Raw genomic sequence first — 15,893 nt, 5'->3', positions numbered from 1 at the left:
GATAGAATTTGATGATCCCTCCTGGAAAGCCTCACCATCCCTTGGGGAGTTATGGATGGGAATGATTAGGGGGGGTGGAACATGGGAAGATGGGAGGGAGAGGGAATTGGGATCCATATGATATATATATATATAATATATATCAATGTGAGACCTTGGAAGATATCAATGTTGAGAGCAGTGCAGAATATGGAGGCCTGGATTGTGAAATTTCAGAGTTAAGATTAAAGACTCTAGAGTGGCTATTTGCAATTTTGATTTAAGTTTCTGTGGTTCTTGTTAGCTCTGATTTACAAGATACACAGAATCACTAAAGTGAAATCTTTTCGTTTCTGGAACAATTGATGCTTGTTACCTGGAGCTAAGAAATTAGTGGAGATTAAGAAGAAACCAGCATCACTGAAGTGAAAGCTTCTGGGAAGTGTTTCCTAAGAGCAAAGACAAGCTGTGCTCCAAAGGCAGCCAAGGTTGTATCTCTTACAGGCAAACAGGATTTAGTAATGTGAAAATATCACTCAGGTGCTACTGGTTTTGAAGGCATGAAGGGGTCATGAAGCATAGCCACAGCTCAGCTCTGTGAGAGGCCAGAAGAGGCCTCAGTGGCAGTTGAAGGCCCAGGATTAAGGGGGTCATGCAAAGAAGTTGAGGCTTGGCACCATCAGGAAAGCATATGAGCAATTATTGGTGAACACTGCAACAGAAGACCCCAGCATTTTGGAGATGCCAGTACCATGTGATGACCAACAATAACAGCATTAGCAGTGGAGTGGAGTCAGACAGAGATGGGAAGACAGCTGTGTGTGCTTCAGAGGGCAAAACTGGGAGAACTGACCCTAAAGTTTTGTAGGAGTCCAAAAACTCCTGAGAATACTTAGACATTTTTTTTCAGTGTTGGTGTTTGATTTTGCATGGATTGGATTGTGTTGGTGCCCTTGTTCTTCCCTCTTGAATAAGGAATGTAATTTTGATTTTTAAAGATGCCCACAGCTAAAAGTCTTGAAAGAGATTTTGGATTTTTAGAGGGATTGGATATTTTAAAGGGACAGGAATTATAATGTAGTTGATTTTGTAAAGACTGTGGGACTTTTAATACTATTAATGATTTTAATGTGAGATCTTGGGGATGAATGAGAAAGGAAGGGTTGTGGCTTAATAGTGATATGTTTATGTGTTAAATTGATAAAAGACCAGTTGTACTAGCTGGTTTTGTGTGTCAACCTTACAAATCTAGGGTCATCAGAGAGGAAATGCCTTCATGAAATCTTGCTGTAAGTCATTTTCTCAATTAGCAGTCAATGAGGAAAGCCCAGCAAGTGGTGTGTGGTGCTATCCCTGGCCTGGTTCGTGATTCTGGGTTCTAGAAACAACTAGGTTGAGCAAGCAAGGGGAACTACACCATAAGCATTTCCCCTCTGTGGCCTCTGTAGCAGCCCCTGCCTTCAGTGAGGAACAGAAATGCTAAAATATAAACCAAATAAACCTTTCCTCCAAAACTTGCTTTTTGGTCATGGTGTGTTGTCACAGCAATAGAAACAGTGATTCAGATAGACACTAAACAAAATTTAAAGTACGAAATAGAGAAGGTTTACTAAGTGAAAGGCCAGATAGAAGAGATGTGAAGAGTTTGGATAAGAGAGGGTTAAAAATGTGTTCTGTATACACATTTTTATAGAATTTTAAAACAGGATTTAGAAATTTCGTAGAAACAAATGTCTACATAGGAAAGAACCTCAGAATGACTGTGTGTAATCATGTGAGTACAGAGATGGACATGGGGATAGTGACCTGGAAAGTAGTATGTTCAGAAAGAAACAAAACAAATAAACAAGTCACTAAATTATTTTTTGCTCTATTTAAGCTAGTATTTCTGCTTTTCGTATTTCTACTTGTATTTCTGTTTGTAAGACTCAATTATCATACAATTGTGAATGGGATTTAGTATCCACAGATAGATATATCTTTAATTTTGATTATTTTTTTGTGGATTTAAGATTCTTAAATTATCGTAATTAAATCATGTCTGAACAAAAGGGCAAAATGTCAATTTAACACCAGAGAGCATAAAAATCTGGAGTCTACTTTGCCAAATCATAGGATCACTTTCTTGTCAAATTCCTGATTTTTAGACTCTAGAAAATGCTCATACCTTCTCAAATAACATATATGATCATCAAATTTAGGCAGATACCACATATTTATTTCCTTATGTGTTAGATATTTATGAAGAACAGAAGAACTAAATGAGAAATATGCCAAGTTTAGAAATGCTTCCCATCATCTTCTTATGATTTTGCCTTTTTCCAAAGGAACTCTTTCTTTAGTCATTAAATCAGGCTAGACATGGTTGAAAGGCCTTTATTACCAGCACTTACGGGGCAAATTGCTGTTTGACCTAGGCTTGATCTATATATAAAATTCCAGGCTAGTTAGTGGCTCTGTTGGAAACTGTTCTAATAGCATCAGCAGCACCATGAAAAACAACAACAAACAAAACAGCAACATAACTTAATGATAAACAAACAATCAGGAATTAAATTTGTGTACAAATGTACTAACTTCTACTCTGGAAATATAATTATCTAATTAAGTCAGCCATGGATGACCAAATAAATTTCCCAGCAAAAGAGAGTTCATAAAACAAAACTGTGCTATGAATAATCCTAATAGTTATATTTATCTTTACAAGTGGCTAATTTCAAAATCTAGTGTCCTGATAGATTAGTTCATATGAAATGGATACATCTGCTCCATGCTTCCATTCTCTGTATGGATATTTATATCAACTATATTTAACTATCTTGAGGGCTAATATTGTAAACACACTTCAAAAATGTATTTTTTATATTCATGATTGAGAAAATTGCAATATAAATGAGTATTATAACTCAGAGGTTTTTAATTCATTTTTTTTCACATTTAAGAAGTGAATCATCTAAAATAAACTCATAGACTCTCCAGAGAAAAACTAATTGCAAAAGCTTTCAGAAAATTGCAAGGAAATATTTTTCCACATAAGCATGAAGAGGGTTAATTTCTCTCATATTTACTTGCATTCAAGTTAATAAAGCCAATGTGGTAGCATCAATAAGATAATTTTACTCTTCATGTTTCCTGAAGTGTAAGAATATGCATAACAATTATAATAAAAGCATTGAAATTGCCAACAAATGAGACCTCTTAGGTTCTCCTTCTTGTTACTAGAACAATGTAAAATTATTAATGTTCCCTTCTACCCCTGGGCTTTTTTTTTTTAAACTCTTTTTATTCTAAGAGACTCAAACATAAGGAAATATGTCCTTGAGAAAACTATTCTAAAGACCAAAGGATGGTTGAATTTCTTTCTTTCTTTCTTTCTTTCTTTCTTTCTTTCTTTCTTTCTTTCTTCCTTCCTTCCTTCCTTCCTTCCTTTCTTTCTTTCTTTCTTTCTTTCTTCCTTTCTTTCTTCCTTTTTTATTTCTCTTTCTTTCCTTCTTTGTTTCTGAGATGGTTGATTCTTTCTTTCCTTATTTCCTTCTCTCTCTCTACCTCTCTCCTTTCCTTCCCTTCTTTCTTTATTTCTTAAAACTCATCTCTTTTACTATTGAACACTAGAATTATGCATTTGTGTTACCTACTGCCACTCATTCCTCCGCACCTTACACTATAACTGTAAATGTTTCAAAGATGCCCGGTAGCTGGTAAAACCATTACCTGTTGATTTGTGAGTACTTCAGAGAAACCCTGCTCCAAGATTGGTGTTGAACGGTCCTTTTCTTGAACCAACACACATATCAGCTGTGTAAGGATGATGAAAATGAGGTTCAGCAATCAAAAGGACTTGAAAGGATCAAAGAAATGAGATAGCCAAGATTTTAGACAAAATCCTTCTCCTTCAAAGTCCTGAAGAACTGCTTCCCAAGAACACTTCAGTTACATTTTTGATGTGAATATATTCTCAAATAAAAGCAACCCATCAAAAATATGTTGTTTCTTTGAAGAAGGTATAATAAATAATGTCACCCTCTCTTTTGGCAGTGAGAGCTATGACCTTCTCAATAGTTTCTTATTGGCTTTTTGTTTGACCCAATTATCAAAACTATATAAACACTCCTAAAAATAGCTTCCAAAGATCCACACCTATACTGGCATTGATAGGATACATTAAAAAAGGCAAACCTATACACGTAACTGTTTGCTACATGCACAAAAATGCACTCTTAAGTAATAATTAAACTCAATAGTGAGCATCTTTTCTTATTTGTTCAGTTCATGCCGTGTAGACTATTTCATCTGTACACTGCTATCTTCACAAACTCACAAAATTTCCTGTATACAGACTGTTCCAACCATGTAGTCTATCTCCCCAAGTTATTGCTTTTTGTGCACTTTCCACTTGCTGTTTTCTTTGCTCAGAAAGAACTCTTCCCAGCTCCACAAATGGCTAGCCTCTCAGCATAAACACCATTTCTCAGAGAGATTGTGCCCAATGGTTTAGGTCATGGTCCTTGGATCCAATTTATGGGATACTCAAACATTTCCCTATGCTGATGGTTCTAAGTAAACTCACCAGTGAGTTACTATATGTCTATTAGGAAAGTGTACAAAATATGTCTTGGGAGTTTGTTAGAGAAAGAGAATATGTAAGATATTAAAGAAGGCAAGTATGTAGTGGTCACCCAAAGGTGATCATGCAAGAGGACTATGACATACAAATTATAGTATGATACTTCAAAGTGTTTAATTAATTAATTTTATTATTTTACCATCAGAGACAAAGGACTTGTGATTCTGTAACATTATAAATTTCCATAATTCTTCATGTCCATCAAGTGCTCACAGGTGTCTTTATGGCAGTTGTCAGAATGTCAAGCTTTAAAAAGAAGAAGTAAAAGGATCTTTTACTTCTGAGAGTGGGAACCCAGCATTTTCTTCAACCCAAAGATATATTTACATGGAATCATAGGTATGGATTTTTAGATTCAAAAGCTCATTGAAGCTGATGAGGGTGGAATACATTTTCTTTTCCATACTTTTTGCCCATTCTCATTCACTTTGCTCTCTCTGGCATTATTTTACTCAGAAAACTCTTTGATGTTCCCTATAATCTTCTGTATGTTCAGCAACATAAATCTGCTTTTTGCATTGAAATATATGCTACCAATATCTTTATTTTTGTGAGTGTTGATTATTTTCTCTGTTTGCTTTCATGTCTGAGGGGACAGTGGTTTTATTTATGTCATTCACCATTAGTGTTATAATATATTCAATAAACACCAGAGAAAACAAGGAACTAAACCATAATGTTACAGTCAAATGAAATAGCTAAATGTCCTAGTCTGCTCAGTCACAGAGACTTTTGACATTTTCTCTTAATATCAATCTCTGCTCATTTCTGGCACTTTTTCTCCTGTAAGGTTCCATTGTAAAAATACATTTTCTGTTCTAACACCTTTGAAATGCCATCCTCCCGCCTATCAATTCATGATACTGGAGATACAGATGGGATGGTTGTCAGTCACCATACTCCTTCTCAAAACTGAACCCAGGACCTCTGCCAAAGCAACAAGTGCTCTTAACTGCTCAGCTGTCTCTGTCCAGCCCCTAAGGTTAAATTATTAAAAGTTTAAGATCTAGATATCTGCATTGTTTCCAGTTTTTAGATATTACAAATGAAGCTGCTATGAAAATAATTCAGCAACTGTTCTTGTGGTATTGTAGAAACTCATTTGGTATTACCATATAAGTGGTATATCTGGGTCTTAAGGTAGGTTGATTTCCCATTTTCCAAAGAACCACCATTCTGATTCGAAAATGACTGCACAAGTTTTCACTCCTACCAGCAATGGAGATGTGTTGCCCTCATTCCACATTCTTTTCCATAGCCAGCATAAAGTGTCACTTGTGTTTTTAACCTTATTCATTCTGACAGGTGTAAGATGGAATCTCAGTTTTGTTTTGATTTGCATTTCCCTGATAGCTAAGGATGTTGAACATATCTTTAAGTGATTCTGGGCAATTTGAGATTCCTCTGTTGAGAATTCTATTTAGATATGTACCACACTTTTTAATTGGATTATTTAGTTTGTTGGTGTCTAGTTTTTTGAGTTCTCTATTTTGGAAATTATCCTTCTGTCAGATGTCAGGTTGCTGAAAATTTTTCCCATTCTGTAGGCAACTGTTTTGTCCTTTGTCTTACAGAAGCTTTTCAGTTTCATGAGGTTATATGTATTATCTGTGAGAGCAGGAACTGTCTATGACACTGTTACCCTCTTTTGGACCCTTCCTTCCCCTGGATTGCCTCACACAGCTTTAATATGAGGGGAGGTTCCTATTTTTTTACCATAATGTGATTTGCCATGGCTGGCTAATATACATAGAAGGCCTGCCTTTTTCTGAAGAGAAAGGAGGAGGAGTGGAGGTAGGAGGGAAGTTGGGATGGGAATATGAGGAGAGGAGGAAGGGGCAGCTAATTCTGTGGTCAGGCTGGACAAAATTTAATTAATGAGTAAAATATAAGATCTGCAGGCTGGTGTGCAAGCTTTGCCACATTGTATAGTTATAGCAATGATACAACTTTTTAAAACCATCATCCATAAAACTGGAGAAAGTTTGTGCATCTGGATGTACAACCAAAGGTGTTTGGATTATGTAAAGCCTTCAAGAAACATTGTGTTTGGCTATGGAAGTGGCTCAGGGACAGGAGACTAAGTATTTACACCCTATCACCAAGTGCTTGTCATGGGTGGTATATGCTTATTATTGGAGCTACGTTAACATCAACCTAGACTACATAGTATCCCATTTCAAACACAAAAGTGAAGAAGAAATATCTACTGTCATTAGTTTTAAATACAATTTTAGTGACCTCCCACACAGAATCTGAAAGTTTTTAATTTTGACTCCTTTTTTGGCAACTTTAAAAAAGGAAGATAAATTGCCCAGAGTATGCTGTTTGAAGTTTCAGTTTTAGCCAACTTCATAGATTTTTATTGATCAAATAATTTTTCTCAGTAGGCATAAAATTGTTCTTGCAAAAGTCATACACATGAGCTCATGCATGCACATGCACTTGTATTACACACACACACACACACACACACACACACACACACACACACACACACTATCTAATATTATGAAAGTCTTTTGCAGTTGATCATTCTCCTCAGAGGATTGTGGACATTGAAATCCCACTACAGTTCCAAATGCATAAGTGAGCAGAGCATTTCTCATTATTATGTTTTCTTAGGCACTTAAGATTTCCCTTGATGTTTTCTGTAGTCAAGGTGATTTATCTGTAATCTAAGAAATACATTGCTGTGATTCAACTGTTCTAACAAGTTCTGAAGACTACATGAAATTTTGACCACTTTATTCACAGTGTGTTTTCAAACATTGTTTTGTATTCAATTTCAAATGTATAACCATTTAATATAGAAACATTATTTTTATTATTTCTACATTTGTTTCTATTTGAATATTAAATGGACTAATTTAATACAAGTTAATATATCCATTACAAATGCAAAACTGTTTGGGTATCAGATCTTTTGTAACTTATATTCATTTAAACACCCAAGCATTAAACGCTTGAAAAGTTTTGTTTTGGTGGTTAGGGACACAGAACATGGAGAAAACAAGTCTACCCCATTCTAACATTCTCTGTTATTTTGACAAACTGTATCTTTTTCATAACACCCTATTTTCCATCTGTAAAAAATCAATAATCCTAGTGTTTATATTGATGTTGTTAAGAATAAAGTGGGCAGAGCTGGGGAGGTGTCTCAGAGGTTAAGAGCAATGCTTGTTCTTCCAGAAGTCCTGAGTTCCTTTCCCAGCAACAACATGGAGGCTCACAATCATCTGTAATGATATCTAGTGCTCTCTTCTGATGTGCAGGCATGCACGCATGCAGAACAATGTATACACAATAAATAAATAAAACTTAAAAAAAAAGAATATAATGGACAATTTTGTAGAAACTACCAAAGTGGTTTAATATAACACTTTGTTAAACTGATATGAAATTATTATATATCATATTATTCTAAAACTCATTTTGATCATTTAGTGCAAAGCAGAAGAAATGTAATTATTCTTCTAAGCATATAATTGTAGCAGATGCAAGCATTCTATTCCAAATTTAACAGTGTATTAAGATAATTGTTTATACTTAGAGTAAGTTTCATTCATAACAGGAAGGGTTATGATATAAAAATTTCAATTAAGTATCTTATGTTTACTTTATGTAGGGGAATGCCATCCAGTTGGGATCATGAAGATCTGACAGGTCATGTGAAGTAGGGACTAGGGCTTCTCTCCTGTTTCTAGATTAAGGCAGTTATCCCTCCATGGGGGATGTGTTTGCAAAGTACATTTGTGCACCAGGGATACATCCTGGCTCCACTGTCTGAGGTCCCTTAGACTGCTTAGTCCTTCTGGCTGAGACCCATATTCAGGGGGGCCTGGGTCAGTCCCATGCTGGCTTCCCAGCTATCAGTCTGGGGGCCCATTATCTCCTCATTGTTTAGGTAAGCTGTCTCTATGTGGTTCTGCCACCTGGTCTTGTTCTCCCCAACTGCATCTGAGTTCTAGTTCAACTCAGTGTTTATGTATGGTTGTTTGCTCCTATTTACAACAGGTATCAGATGAGGGCTCCATGGATAAGTTAGTTGTTGATCTCACATCCTGGAAGGGCATTTATGATAGCCTTTCCAGGGAAGCTCAGATTTTTACTTGGCAGCAGTCTTGTAGTTCTCTAGGCCTTTCTTTGTGTTCAATTTTATCTTCAAACCAATATTGGCTCCTTCTTTTATGTTCTCTCTCTCTCTCTCTTGTCTTCTATTCCTAACCTGGCTCAATCTTCCTAGTCGCACGTGTTTTCCTTTCCTCCCCCTTGTTTTCTCCTACATCTCTCTCCATTCGCTGACCCCATATATATAGATATATATATATATATATGGAAGAAACAACCTGCCTAAAGTCTGTTTTATAATCTTAAAGAAATAATGTACATATCTCTATAAAATAATGATTATGAGAGTTTAAAAGATAGACATTATGACAGTGAACATTTTCATCAACCCTTATGAATATAATAAACTCAGAATTATTATAATTGATTATTTATATTATATATATATATATATTTGATATAATGCTGTTGGCAATGTACTAGGTTTTTATTGGCTAGCTGTCTTAATTATTAACCCATTTCTATTAACCTAAGTATTTCCACGTGGTCTCATCTTACCAGAGAGTGGGCCCAGACCTCTGTTCTCTCCCATCTCTACATGCTGACTCCTCCTTTTCCCCTAGTTCCATCTATCTTGCCTTTCCTATTGGCCAACAGTGCTTTATTCATTAACCAGTAGGAGAACACATTTACAGAATGACATCTCCCATCATCTCCTCTTCTCTGTCTAAATAAAAAGAAGGGTTTTAACCTCAAAATAGCAAAATATATCACACAACGGTTATCAAATATGCATCACAGTTAACAATAGTTAGTCCATTAACATTTAGTAAGATTTAAGAAAATATTCCATCATCTATCCTATTTTGTGTGTCTAAAGTCTATGTAACTTATCTTTAATCCTAACTAAGGAAAACTATAACCATAACTATCTGTCCTCAACTCCTTCAAAGACCACAGAAGGATAATGTATAAACTCTAGAAATGACAGTGACAACTTACTGCCTGGTCCGTCACCCGAAGTCCTTCTGTAATGTTCCATCTTCAGCCTTATAGGCCATAGTGTGTCTAGCATACTCCTCAGCAACAGAGGAAATTAAACTGTCCACCTGTATTGTCAGTTTGTCAGTCACTTTTCTCTGTGTCCAGCAGACTGTCTGGCAGACTCTTCCATGAAGCAGGAACTCTGTAGCATGTCCATCTCATATCAGCAGTCACTTTCCTGTGGGTCCTGCATGTCTAGTTTTTACAGTATAAAGTCAAACAGTCCAGACAAGAGAAGTTTCTTGTCCTGATGACTAGTCTTGCCATATTGGAAGTAAACTTCATAACGTGTTTCTTCGATGTTCATTTTCCTTTGTGATGCAGATGGTGTTGCCAGGAGCATTTATGTCTCACTGTCAAGAAAAACCCTAAACCTTTTGAAATGCCATAGTCTGTAGGTCTGTGAAAGGTTTGAAGAATGCCTATCTATCTCAAATACATCTCTGTATATCTTGAAAAACCTAACTAACAACTCTAAGCTTTGAATATCATAGGTAATTATTTATAATCTGTACTACATTATCTACAATTTGTCCTACATTATACATTATGTTTCTAAATGAGCTATATAAACACAATACCTAAACAAAAGGAAAAAGATACACTACAAAATTGACCTTAAATTGTATCAATAAATGAAAATCCATTCCAACACAAAGTATTCATACCTATACCATAATTCCCTTTTTACCTTTAAAAAGAGATTGGTTATTGTCATTAAGCATCTAAACCAAGCCTATTTAAATTAAACAATTATTTATAAATAACATTTGGCAATTTGGGTGTCATCCTTTCCAAACTATTTCCTGTTGGTAGGGATTGCTCTCATGGGGATCCTAAGAAGACACAGAAATCCTGGCAGTAGTCTGCAAGGCTTGCCTTGTTCAAGCTGTTTTGAATGATGGATCACCAGGAACTCTGTTTCAGGGGGTCTGGCTTGATAAAACCATGTTAGTCTGGAAGGAATCCACAGCTTTTCATTTTCTGTGGAAACAAAAACAGAAATCCTTTTCCCCAGTAACTTGTCATTAGACTTAAATTTTGAGGTCAAAGCACTTTTAAAATATATAAATTGGATTGATCCAGCAGCATTTGTTTTAACAGTTGTTATTTCCTCAGCAGTCAAACAATACAAACACAATATACTACCGTACAGTATCCAGATTTTTTTCCATCTTTATGTGGCAATTTTATTATTCTATTTTTTTCTTTCTTTCTTTCTTTTTTTTTTTTTTTATTTTTTTTTTATTTTTTATTTTTTGAGACAGGGTTTCTCTGTGTAACTTTTATTTGTCCTGGAATTCACTCTGCATACGAGGTTTACTTTGCAATCACAGTGATCTGCTTGCCTGTTTCCCAAGTGCTGGGATTAAAGGTGTGTGCCACAACTAGCTCCTCTCTTTCTTTTTATATTTTTATTTGTTATTTTGTAGATTATATATGGTTTATGTTGTGGTTATATAATACCTAGATGCTTTATAATTAGTAAATATTTCTCTCAATGGCAAATCAAATCTATTGTATGGCTCAATATCAGTCTTTTGATAGTGATTTTCTGGCAATGTCTTCATGCCAAGAATCTAGATACTGAATGGAAGACCGGCTTCTTTGTCTCCACATTTTCCATGGCTATAGGAAGATTCTGTGTTAGTTTCCCTTATATTGCAAAGCATAAATTGTCTATCAATAGGACACCAGGAAAGATCTATGTACAAATAGGGTCAGCAAGGACTTAACTTTTGGTATATTTTATCCAAATAAATAAATTGTATCCAAAAGGACTTTCTAAAATTTTTTTTGTCAATTGAAAATAGATTCTTTTTTCATCAAACACTTTCAACCACTAGTTTCCCCTTCCTCCACTCATCCCAGCTTCCTCCTACCTTCTCTTTCCAAACCCACTTCCCCTCCCCTCTGATTCCCTCAGAAAAAAAGCAGGCCTCCAAGAGACAACCACCAAACATGACAAAATGAGATACCACAAGACTGTCTGTCATTCATGTGCGAGTGGCCAACCAATGTTTGATTTAATTTGAGGTTCAGACCACAAGAAGGAGTCCATATCCATGTTTTAAAGGGTACCTATAACTGACTGAAGAAACCTGGAAACTTGGCCCCAACCTGACTCCTATCCATTTTGATCCTCTTGCTGAGCTCTGATGTAACTTTCACTAGGCCCAAAACAATAGACAGACAACTTAATACTTTGTGAATCACTGTGGAACCGACTAATTCTGTGAGTGAACTCCTGGGTATTTTTATAAGTATATCTTACTGCCAAATTATATTATAATTAATTCCTTCTTGCTTTTCCTTAAAATGTTTTGAGTGGGATGGCTGATGCCTTTAAAATTCATCTACAAACAAATTAAAATTATATCTCAGAGAAAGTCCTCATTGGTTGATGATTTAAACTCAAAACTTCTATGTGGTGTTTAAAACCCTGGTAACTATATTCCAGCAAATGTGTCTACAAGCCAATTACATCTCTATGCCTCATTGATCAACATGTGTGGAGTAGTTACAAGAATGTCAGCTGCTACTCTGTGTGTTGTAGTTTTCCATCTTTTTTCTAAGGAGCTTTCCACACACAGGGATTGTGCCTTTCAAATCATGTTTCAATCAACCAATACATTTTAAATATAGTTATACTCTACACCAACCTCCACATTTATCTATCCCTGGCTACCCATATTCCTCCACTTTTCATTGTTATTAGAGCCAGGATGATATGATATTCTCATTCATAACTATGGATACTCTTTTGACTAAGAAAAAAAGATGGAAAAGCAAAGTTAATTCTGTGAGATTAAAATAATGACTGATAGACTAGAAAGGCAGAAACAACAAGGTCTAGTACCAGAGGCAGACAAGGAATCAACAGAGCAACTGGGCTAAAAGGTACTTAGAAGACAGATGTTTAAAAAGTATGTAAGTTAAATGCCTAGGTATGACTGGAAAGGCTATAGATCGAGTTTCCCTTAAGCCAGATGGATTCTGAGCAAGAAGATTTTGTATGTAAGTGTTTAGAATGTGTTCATAAGGGGCTGGAATAATGGCTCACTGCTTAAGGGTATGGGCAGTCTCTCCCTAGATTCAGTTCCCAGTATCTACATGAAATCTCACAGCTATCTGTAACTCCAATTCCAGGGGAAACAACACCATCACACAGACATATGAAGACAAAGCACTAATGCAAAGAAAAAAAAATTAATTAAAATTTCTATAAGATTTGCATATGTACTGACATGTCCTGGGAAATGAAACTGCATATAATATGAAATCAATTTGTTCCTTTGTACCTTATATACATATCCTGAAGGAAATTTTATACATTATTCTTGATTTTATATTGAAAGTGATTTCACAATGTAAAATTTCACAGCCGTGGAATCATAATAGCATATATTATACTGCAAGTTTGGAAATAATTGTAAGTTTGTAGTTTTGGATATTAATGTTAAACCTGTATGGATATTTTGGGATGGACCTGAGAGGAACTTTTTTAGATGTTATAGTTGGGAAGTGACTTATTTGTGAGCTATTGTGAGTGACAGGCATTGTGATTACTATTTTATTTGTTAATAAATTATTAAAATTAATAGATTTTCATAACAAGTGTTGGAAGTTTTAATTTATTATCATCAGCAACTTGCAAAGAAGCTTAAGTTCATAAATGGCATGCACTACTTGTAAACACTAGGCAAAAAAGACAGGCTAGGGTGATATCTTGTGTCAGAAACTTATGGAAGTCTCCTTGGCATGAAATAGTCAAAATATATACTGCCTTTCTACTTTATTTCAATCCACTTAATTTGAATCACAGCAAGACAATGCAAATTGAGAAGAGTAACAGAAGCATTTGCCACTGTTTCCAAGTTAAGTTGGCATACTTGTACTGATGGTGTTAAAGAGCAGAAAACACACACAAAGACACACACACACACACACACACACACACACACACACACAAGAATACATACAATCGGTGGGGTAGATGTTTGATAATTGAAATGTCTGTGCAGATTAGTTATTTTCTTAGCTACTAATAAATTAAGATAAAACCAACTATAATTTTTAGAAGTGCAAGTTCTTTAATATTTTCAAAATTAGGTCTTTTTTCAAATCCTCGAAAAAGGCTTACTGTTCCCTATATTTCATCCACCTGAGATCCACATGTGTGCTGTGCTGTGGGGGTTCAAGAGATAAAGGCCCAGTTACTGCTTTTGACTTTATTACTTGCTAAATCAGAACTTTGGAGTACTAACCACTTTCAAGCATCTATTGCTTTGCCCCCAAAACAAGGCAAATAATACCCTTTTCACTTATAAGAGGTGAAGAAACAATGTATTTAAAGCATGTAATATTGCTTTAAGTAAATAATGTCCCTTAACTATTTATAAAAGTATTTGCTATGCAGGAAGAAAACAATGCATTTTTTTCTTGGAGAATTCACTGATCAATGAATTAGTTAAAATTAAATAATTATTTAGACAGAGAATTGACATTTACAGCAGAAATACAGGATATTTTATTTCTTTTGGAATCTCTGCCTATCACGTATAAATCATGAAAGTCAAGATAAGACCATCAATACATATGTACCATTTTGGCCAAGTCACAGACAAAATATCAAAGCCTGTGTTTAATTGTGTACTATCTCTTAAGTATAGTAATTCCAAATATTATTTATAGCCATCAATGAAGGAAAGTCATTATAATCTGATATCCTCAGGAACACCCAATGTACAACAAAGTATCTACCAATACTTTCTAAATGTACAGATAAATATATAATTTATATATTTTCTTACATAAAATATGAAGTATGACAAAGATTTTTATGGTTACATATATATTGTATAGTTGTACATTGTTTATAGAAACAAAATTACTGAATGGTTGAAAATAATAAAATATTTTTGCTTTATGGTAAATGTTTGTACTTTACAACTTGAACATTTTTATACAGCTTTTTAATGTTCTTTAGTTTAACTCAGTACAATATAATATACCTAAATTTTTAGTATTAGTGATGTTCCTTCACTAAATAATCCATGCTGTTAACATTAGGCCTATTTTTTATGCTACTAATGTCTGAAGTTATGCTTCTCAGAACTGATTGTTGTGTAAAGCTACAGAAGCCCTGACAATAAAGTAAAAAATAACATTATGGCACCATCTAGTGACCTAATATTTCTTTTTCTTCTTTTGTTGTTCAGCTTGAATGGATGCATTTCTGTTGATCCCATAAAGCTATGTGAGATTTTACTTGAGTATAGCTAGAAGTCATTTATCAATGCAGTTACCCATGGATAAAGCCAACTGGTATCAACAAATGGAAATTAAAAAAAATAAACAATTTCCCACTTTGTAAAGCAGAAAATATTATATAAGAATGTAGGTCATTTCAGACCTAGCGTAGATTTGCTAGATCCATGAAATTAGGATAGGTACTGGAATTACTAGACATTCATATTTTGGAACTGAATAAGACAAAGTCCATGTCTAAAAGATGTTTGTATCCACAAGTGAACTTATAGAGCTGGTCTTACTTTTCCTTCCAAGCATTAATTTTTATATATCATTTTTAAAATTCCTAATACAGGAGAACTGCTACAGGGAAAAAAAAAACCCTCTAATTCTAAAGACAATTCTTCATTAGTATATACCCATCTGAATTCTCATTGCCAATATACACACATAGAAAAGGTAATATGCAGATGCCATAAATGCTTGACATCATATCATGTATGTCTCAATGTATTTGTCAAGCTTACTGTTTTTAAATTAGACTACATTTTAAGAACAATGTAACTTAATGTAATTGTGTAAATATTTGTGTTATTGGATTAACTTATTTTTTTTGTGTGTGTGAAATGTCCTTTAGGCTTTTTGGGAGACATAGGATTTACAGAGTGTAACTTGGTAAATCCACACTGAAGACCAGAGTGCATAAGCTATGGTAGACTTGACTGTCATCAACTGCATTTAAGTACACTGATATTCTTGTTTGCACTTGTAACATTAGCAATTGTGAGAAATTCTCAGAAAACAGTGAACTCTATGCTTCTTTCACCATGAAATAAGTACATGGCTTTAATGCCACCAGTCACAGTGAGCCCTTTGAAAAATAATGCAAACTAAGGAAAATGTTAGAAAATAGAAACATGTT

The sequence above is a fragment of the Phodopus roborovskii genome, unplaced genomic scaffold (genome assembly GCF_943737965.1).
Source record: "Phodopus roborovskii unplaced genomic scaffold, PHOROB, whole genome shotgun sequence".
NCBI lineage: Eukaryota > Metazoa > Chordata > Mammalia > Rodentia > Cricetidae > Phodopus > Phodopus roborovskii.
This window is presented reverse-complemented; position numbering follows the sequence as displayed.